Source organism: Podarcis muralis, chromosome 6, assembly GCF_964188315.1.
Source record: "Podarcis muralis chromosome 6, rPodMur119.hap1.1, whole genome shotgun sequence".
Taxonomy (NCBI): domain Eukaryota; kingdom Metazoa; phylum Chordata; class Lepidosauria; order Squamata; family Lacertidae; genus Podarcis; species Podarcis muralis.
Genome location: NC_135660.1, coordinates 40,182,372 through 40,190,079, shown reverse-complemented (window position 1 = coordinate 40,190,079; position 7,708 = coordinate 40,182,372). Strand labels below are relative to the sequence as shown.

The following is a 7,708-nucleotide window of genomic DNA, read 5'->3' as shown; positions in this document are numbered from 1 at the left end:
TGTTGGTAAATTGATGTAAAGTTATTTATTGTATACATACGTTGATATAAACAATAATTGCAATAATATGTCGGAGAGAGAAAAAAATAATACTTTTGTGTTTTGGGAAGTGTGACTGGAAATGTCAAACTGGGTGAAGGAGCTACCATAAGTAGCACTTATTAGTTTTGTAGTGTGAAAGGAAACTGCTGGCAGAACCATGGGGTTCATAAAGGTAGAAACATGATCCATGCCCTACACTTAGGCAGAAATGCATTATGCTACAGAAATCGCATGTTACAATACGTCAGTCAGCTGTCATAAATGATAAGATGCCCCTCATCCAGTTGGCAACAGTGACTGAGGAATGAGTCTGCTTACTCCATTCCCTCTACCTGCAGAATCACTTCTAATGGTATTTTATTTATTCATTACTTTTATTTATTAACAGCATTTATATGCTACCCAATAACAGTAGCCTACAAGCATCAAAACATTAAAATACAGCAATAAGCTGTGAAAGGTTTGCTGAACTAGTCTCTTTATTCAAGCCTGACCAAGTGAATAAAACAGGGGAAAGTCAGGAGTAATAACTTCAGCATTTAGTAAAAAATATCAGTGTGTACAGAAGCAAACAAGTTGAAGAAATCTGATACATCTTGATTAGATTTTTCTTTCTGCTAGACAGTAACCAATAATCATCACTCACAAGCTGCAGCAGTGGAATGATTACACTGGAAAAGCTTATATATGAAACCACTTGTTTTTGTACCAAAAACCTAGTATTTAATTTGTCAAGGTCAAGTTTTTTTTTTAGAGAGACGTAAAACCTTGTCAAAATTTGGTCTGATCTCAATCCACTGAGAATCACATTGAAGTTATTTTTCTTGTTGGATCTTGCTTGAAAACTACTCATGCAATACCACCAGTCATAACAGCTTCCATAAGCTTTTTGTCTTGTGCCTGAAATATTTAAGGTTGTGGGGGTTTGGGGGGGGGGGCTGCCCAATTGTTCTGCATAATGATTTGTAAACATAAAATCCTAAACTTCTTGGATTCTACCTTTTCCACATCTATTAGTAAAAGTTGGGGGGGGGGGAATAAACCCTCTGGGCTATTCCAATGTAAATATTAAACTAAATTTGGAGAACAAGAGCTACTTTATACCACACTTCTAGTGGCCAGATTCTTTTGCCCTTTTGGAGATGCTTCCTATTCCCTTAGTTCTCTTTCCAAACTGTGTGTTGTGATACATTAGTGTGTCAGCTGCAGTGTGTAGGTGTGTCCCTATACATTTCATTATTAAATTTATGTATGTTTATGTATCTCTTATAAGGGGTTAGTTTAACCTCCGGTTTGCTAGTGAAACTGAATTACTGTGTCGTGAAATGATTCATGTATAAAAAGTTTGTCACCAACATGAAAAGTTTGGAAAGCTACATTAATTCCCAGCCATACCAAGCTGAGGCTTTTAAATTATCTTGTGCAGAAGCTATTACCAACTGACAGAGCAGGAAGCACATCTTTTTATTGCCATGGAAAGTGGGGATTAGTTTTGCTTTGACTGCAATAGAAGACAAACCAAGGGATGGCGTAGATTTGTGCTCGTTTCTGGAGCATATAGAAGGGATACAAAGAGACCTAGGATGTGGCAACCTTGCACCTGCCCTGGTTCACTCCATTGGCAATACCAAGTTTCCATGAGCAATGTGGTCTTGATACTTCACCTCTATTTGCATTGGCTACCTATGGCCCTTTAAACTGTCTTGCTATGGTTACCTTTACCTATTTACCTGCTATGGTTAGGATTGGTTTCTTAACCCCCTAGTTTTTATCTGCTGCAGAAAATTGTGCAAATTGGCCTTCCTTCCCATCTTGTATTTTTACATCCCAAACCTATGGAATTATTAGGCTTGCCTAAGTCTACTGACTGCATTAGAGATGGAGATGATAGAAAACCATTGAGGTAATATCTTGATTTCTTGTGATGATTGAGATAACTCATTCATTTTTCATAAACTAAGGGCTTTTTTAATTGCACCATACAATCCTCTTCTCTTTAAAAACCGCTTTATGTACGTGTAGGGTTTGCTTTCTCTCTTCTCTCTGCACCCGCAATCTTGGTTTTTCCTGCCAGGAGAACAAGGGAGGGGTGCCTGTGGTCGGTCAGGTGTCATTGGGCTCCAACTTCCACCATCCCTGGCCATTGTCCATGCTGGCTGGGGCTGGAACACTCCTTTTCTCACTCCTCTTCTGGACTATAATCAGCACAGAAACAATCCTTCTAAAAGTCAAAGAATCACTACTATTTGGAGACCTTTTGGGAACTCTAATAAGGGTTTAAACTGCTGCTCCCGCTCCCCGGCCTGCTTTCCATGGTAAGCCCTTCCCGTTCCGCCACAGCAGCCGGAAACCCGTCGCAGGAAGATGTCGTCACTTATTCAGAAGAGGCACGCGCATGCTCAGCGCCTTCGCTCTCCTGCCTCCCTTTGGCTGGTCCCCTTCGCGCGCGCGCGCGATGACGTCGTTCATGTGCACCGCCTCCGGTCGCTGGTGGGGAAGATGGCGGATGGTGGCGACGGCTCGTGAGGCAGCAGCTTCCGGGATAGGCGAGCTCTAGGTTTTTGGGCCCCGCGTACGGGGCTCTGTGAGCGGCTGCTTTGTAAGTTTTTCTCCTTGAGGCGGTGGGGAGGCGGGGGTGCGGGAGGGAAGGAACCCCGGCGACCCGGAAGACCGCCGCGGCTTCCGCCATCTTTAGGCCGCGAGAGGTGCCGCTGTTACGCTATTGGCGGCGGAGGGGCCTGTGGCTGAAAGCCGGGGCAGGAGGAGGACGTTGTGAGGAGAGCGGGAGAGAGGCCGGCGTGGGGTTAGGAGCGAAAGTTTGAAAAGAGCCGCAAAGTCTTCAGTCGAAGCCCGGTAGGGGAAAGCCGACCATCCTTCTGCCCTGCTGTTTCGGGCGCAATAAGTAATTTCGGCCTCGCCCTAAGATCCACAAGAGTAGCTGAAGAGTGCCTTGGGTGTAGGGTAGCAGCTGTGTGGGGGATCGGCGCTTTGGGATCCTTTCCATTCAGAGCGCACCTCAGCCACTCACTCGCTAGGTGTCCCTAAGATCAACGCCGCATTACCAACCTCATCTCCTCGTTTGTAAAGGGTGGGGGTGTGATTATGACAGGCCACCTTACAGGGGTGTTGTAAGGGCCAATCACTTGTAGATGTGTAGGACGCTTTAGGGACGTTTAACGTATGCTAGGTAGATGATAAATACATGCTTCATATAATTATTTTGGAGTGTAACTTCTTGGTGTACAAACATGCAGGGTTTCATTTAGAGACCTTTAATGTATGCTAGGTAGATGATAAATACACGCTTCATATAATTATTTTGGAGTGTAACTTCTTGGTGTACAAACATGCAGGGTTTCAAGTAGCATTCAATTTAGGCAAAACAAGTAGCACCTATAACTTTAAGAACAAGGTTAGGCTGTGTTCCCGAGTGCACTATTTGGCAGAAGCTCAATTGAGTACAATGGGACCTAATTTGAATAAGCATGCATAGGATTGCGCTGTTGCTGTCAGTTGTTAGATTAAGAGCCAATAAGATGTATTAACAATGCAAACATATTAAATATATATTTCCATTGTGCAGGAACCTTATTAATATGTTAGGAAAGACATAATACATTTGCATTTTTTTAATGTTAGAACAGCTTATGCACTGAGAAATTCAAAGCAAGTTCCGGAAATTGGCTAGGATCAGATTTTTTACCAGTTACACTCTTACGCTGAATAAGTACTTGCTAACTTATTTTATCAAGAAGTCATGATTCCACAATTTTCAAAAATACTCATTGTGTGAGTAGGGCCAGTATGTGAGTAGGATCATGCTCAGACAACATTCCTACCATGTACTACTTGACATACATGCATTTGTTATAAAAGTTTGTATATAAACATTTGTTATAAAGCCTGTAGCTTTCTAGTTTCTAATATAGTCAGTATTAAAGTAAATTTCACATGTTCTCAGAACGCAGGTGTCCACTTTAGAATTAACTGAAACTTAATACTACAGAATGTTTCAGTTGTGTGAAATGTTTCAGTGGTGCAGGAAGGTAGGATGTAAATTTACTTTAAAACTTACATCCTACCTTCCTGCACCACAGAAACATTTCACACAACAATGTTTGAGACAAACATTACATTTTTGCTGGTAAGCCATAGTTTTGTTCATCTTAAAGTAGAATATTAATAAACCAATAAAATGCTGAAGATTTTATTTCTAATGCTTATTAATCATACATAGTTTACACTTCAAATGGAATAGTTTAATCTGTTAGTTGAAATAGTAGCTAACATCTCAAATATGTATATATGATACCCTTGAAATAGTCATTCATTTCTGCTAAAGGAATTAGTTTGACTTCTTAATTTCGAGCTTTTATTTTTATTCCTGAAATTTGGATATAAAACTAATTTGTATTAATTGCATGAACAGTTTTCAATTGTTCTGCAAACAAATCCAATGGGTAGTGTAATGCCCAGAGAATGCATAGTTGGTACGCTTACTGAGCAATCCTAACTAGGCATATATGCAAGGATTTCCAGGAAACAGACACGCTGATGTATATATTATGTAAGTTGAATTGCACCCTAACTGCTGCTGGCCAGGGTGGCACAGCCAGAGTTTGGGTGTCCAGTATAAACCTTCATTTTCTGACCTTTCCTTGCCTCTAGTAATTACAGTTGCATTTTGGGTGGTATAAATTAAAGCAAATTCTGTGTATGGAACAAATGAATGAATGAATGAAATTAGGACACCATGTAACTTTTTTATCTCTCTGTTCAAGACATCCATCCCCACCCTTAACATACACTATTTTGTCCTTTAATTCTGGTAGCTTAGTTTGCCTCAATAGGGCTCTCCCTTTGCCAGAGTTAGTAGTGTGCACTGGTCAATGTGTGCAGTCAGCAAGTGGAGAGTTATGTCTCATCCCATTCTCTCCCACCTGGTGTATCTGGGGGTTAGGATTGCACATTTAAATCTTGACATGTTGAAATATTCACTTTGTCAACAAGCTATGATGAATACCGTCACATTGCATGCTCTCTTCAGTTATCCATATGTAAAAAAAAAAAAAGCAGGAGTATCAACACTATCCACTTGAATCAAACTTGCCCTATAATTTTTTTTAATTACAACTCTGCTGCTCATTAAGTTATGCCTTCACTTTACTGAAATAGTCTAACAATGCCGGGCTAGACCCAGTAGTGACTTTCTGCTCACAGAGGCTTGCTTTCTATGAATGGAAGGAATTTTGGTCCAACAGAGACTTTCGTAATGGGAGAGGTGATTTTTGATAGTTCTCCTTTCCCTCCTGCAGTGCCCTCCCAACTGTTCCAGAGGGATCTGCAACCCTCTTGAATATATTTGAATGGGGAATTGGCAAAAAGTTCTTCCCCACCCCTTCTTCAGTCAGTGGATGATAGGAGCACCCTTCCTGTGGCCAGAACTGGATTCAACCTGCTTGTTTGCCTCACAGACAGTTCCTCTCTGCTTTATGGAGGAAAAAATCATGCATATATTTACTCAAACTAATAATAATAATATTTACAGAATATCTAAAAACATAATAAAAGCAACATCATCAAAAAAATCCTGATACAGGAATGCCTTCAGGTGCCTTCTAAAAGTTGTGTAAGTCTTTAAAAAAAAATACTGTTTATTTAAGTTGTGTAATTCTTTATCACCTTGGCATCTGAAGAGAGGGCATTCCACCGGGAGGGCGCCACTACTGAGAAGGCCCTTTGCCTGATTCCCTGTAACTTCGCTTCTCACAGTGAGGGAACTAGCAGAATACCCTCAAAGGAGGACCTCAGTGTCCAGACTAAGGGATGGGGATGGAGATGCTCCTTCAGGTATACTGGGCCAAGGCCATATCAGAATGCAGAAGTTGAGGGTATTCAGGGTGTATCATTGTTTGTTCTGGAAGATGTCTAACTTTTTTCTCTTGTTTTTTGTCGTGGTCTTGTGGGTCACCTCAAGGCACACTGGGGATCAGAGTCATTGTTTATTTTAAATAGAATTACTTGAAGATCCAATTAACTGCAGAATGATTTTATTATAAGTACAGTATTTGTAAGACTATAACCTTAGCATAAAAAATTAGAAAGGCCCAACTAATCATATGAGGAATCAAATCTAGCAGATGCATATTACAATTTTGAAATTTGTCTCACTGTTTCATCATTCCCCTGAAAATGAGATTTGGTGTGACTTCTTAATTAGTTGTCTTCAACAGTGTATTGAGACACTGTGGGGTGAGGTGATTGTTGGACTAGGTTTGAGAAGATCCAGGTTCAAATCCCTGCTAAGCCATAAAGCATTTTAGACCAGTCTCTATAACTGAAGACCAATCTACCTCACAGAGTTGTTGTGAGGAAAACATGAAACTATAGAAACCATCTGCCCTGCCTTGAGATTCTTGGAGGAAAAGTTGGATATAGATTTAGTGAATAATATATTTGTTGTGTAGAATAGGCAAAATGTAATTGGGTCACAGTAGCTAGCCATGTAAATCAGTGTGCCCATCTGTAGTTTGACTTGGACATGTAGTAATTGATATTTATATTACGTTCCAGGATCTAAAGATTTTAAATAAAAGCACATTACAACAAATTTCTCTGAATGGAACCAGTGACTTGAATTATGGCTTTGCAGAAAAGCTGGCTTTCTAGCAGTCTTCAAGGAGCCTGCTCCAGAGTAAGAAAGAAGCCCTGGGAGTTGCAGTCTGTAGAGATTTAAAACTAGTTTTGCTTCTAATTGTAAACAGTCAGCGTCTGGGGGAAATGCCTGGCTTTCTGAAGTTAGATGGGATTCATTATCTTCCACCTGGTTCTACAAATATTTTGGAGAGCTTCATAATTAAGTTACCTTTTGCACTCTGGAGAGGTTATATGAGGGCACATACATTGTTCCTAAGACATGCAGGGTTTATAATAAGAAAATGACAAAATTCAAATTATCTGCAGAACAGTGCATTGAAGAATAAAATGGGATATTTCACTTCGGACATTTGTCTGCATAAAATTCAGGTCTATTTCTACCCTTGCCAGTAAAGAAAGTGATTGCACATGAAGAATAAATATTAATAAGAGAGAATCCTGACTAGCAGCACAATCCTAATCATACCTATTCAGAAGTAAGTCCTATTGAATTTAATGGAATTTACTCTCAGGTAAGTAGGGTTAAGATTGCAGCCTAAATAACAAGTGCTAGGATTTAGAAATATGTTGAACTTGCTCAGGTGCAGATACCAGGTGTGTTAAACTATGCCATGTACACTTAAAGTCAGATTTCAGTGGCACAACATCCCACACCTAACTCCTAAAATGGGGCTTCTCTCAAGCAGGGAATGTGAAACATAGTACAGTGGTACCTCGGGTTAAGTACTTAATTAGTTCCGGAGGTCCGTTCTTAACCTGAAACTGTTCTTAACCTGAAGCACCACTTTAGCTAATGGGGCCTCCTGCTGCCGCTGCGCCGCTGGAGCACGATTTCTGTTCTCATCCTGAAGCAAAGTTCTTAACTCGAGGTACTATTTCTGAGTTAGTGGAGTCTGTAACCTGAAGCATATGTAACCTGAGGTACCAATGTATTCATCGGTGGACTAGCTTATGTGCAATCGAATTACTGATTAATCTGTTGCAGAGAATCTGTTCAAATCTGCAATCT

At 40.4% G+C, this 7,708-nt stretch overlaps 1 protein-coding gene across 1 annotated transcript in view; it reads left to right on the top strand.

Annotated features, from left to right (window-relative positions):
• The first annotated feature begins 2,483 nt into the window (after positions 1–2,483).
• Positions 2,484–7,708, top strand: part of WDR33 (WD repeat domain 33) — a 55,431-nt gene continuing 50,206 nt past the window's right edge. Inside the window, exon 1 of the mRNA XM_028730672.2 lies at positions 2,484–2,641. The gene's annotated coding sequence lies outside the window, so the exon portion shown is untranslated. The remainder of the gene's footprint in view (positions 2,642–7,708) is intronic.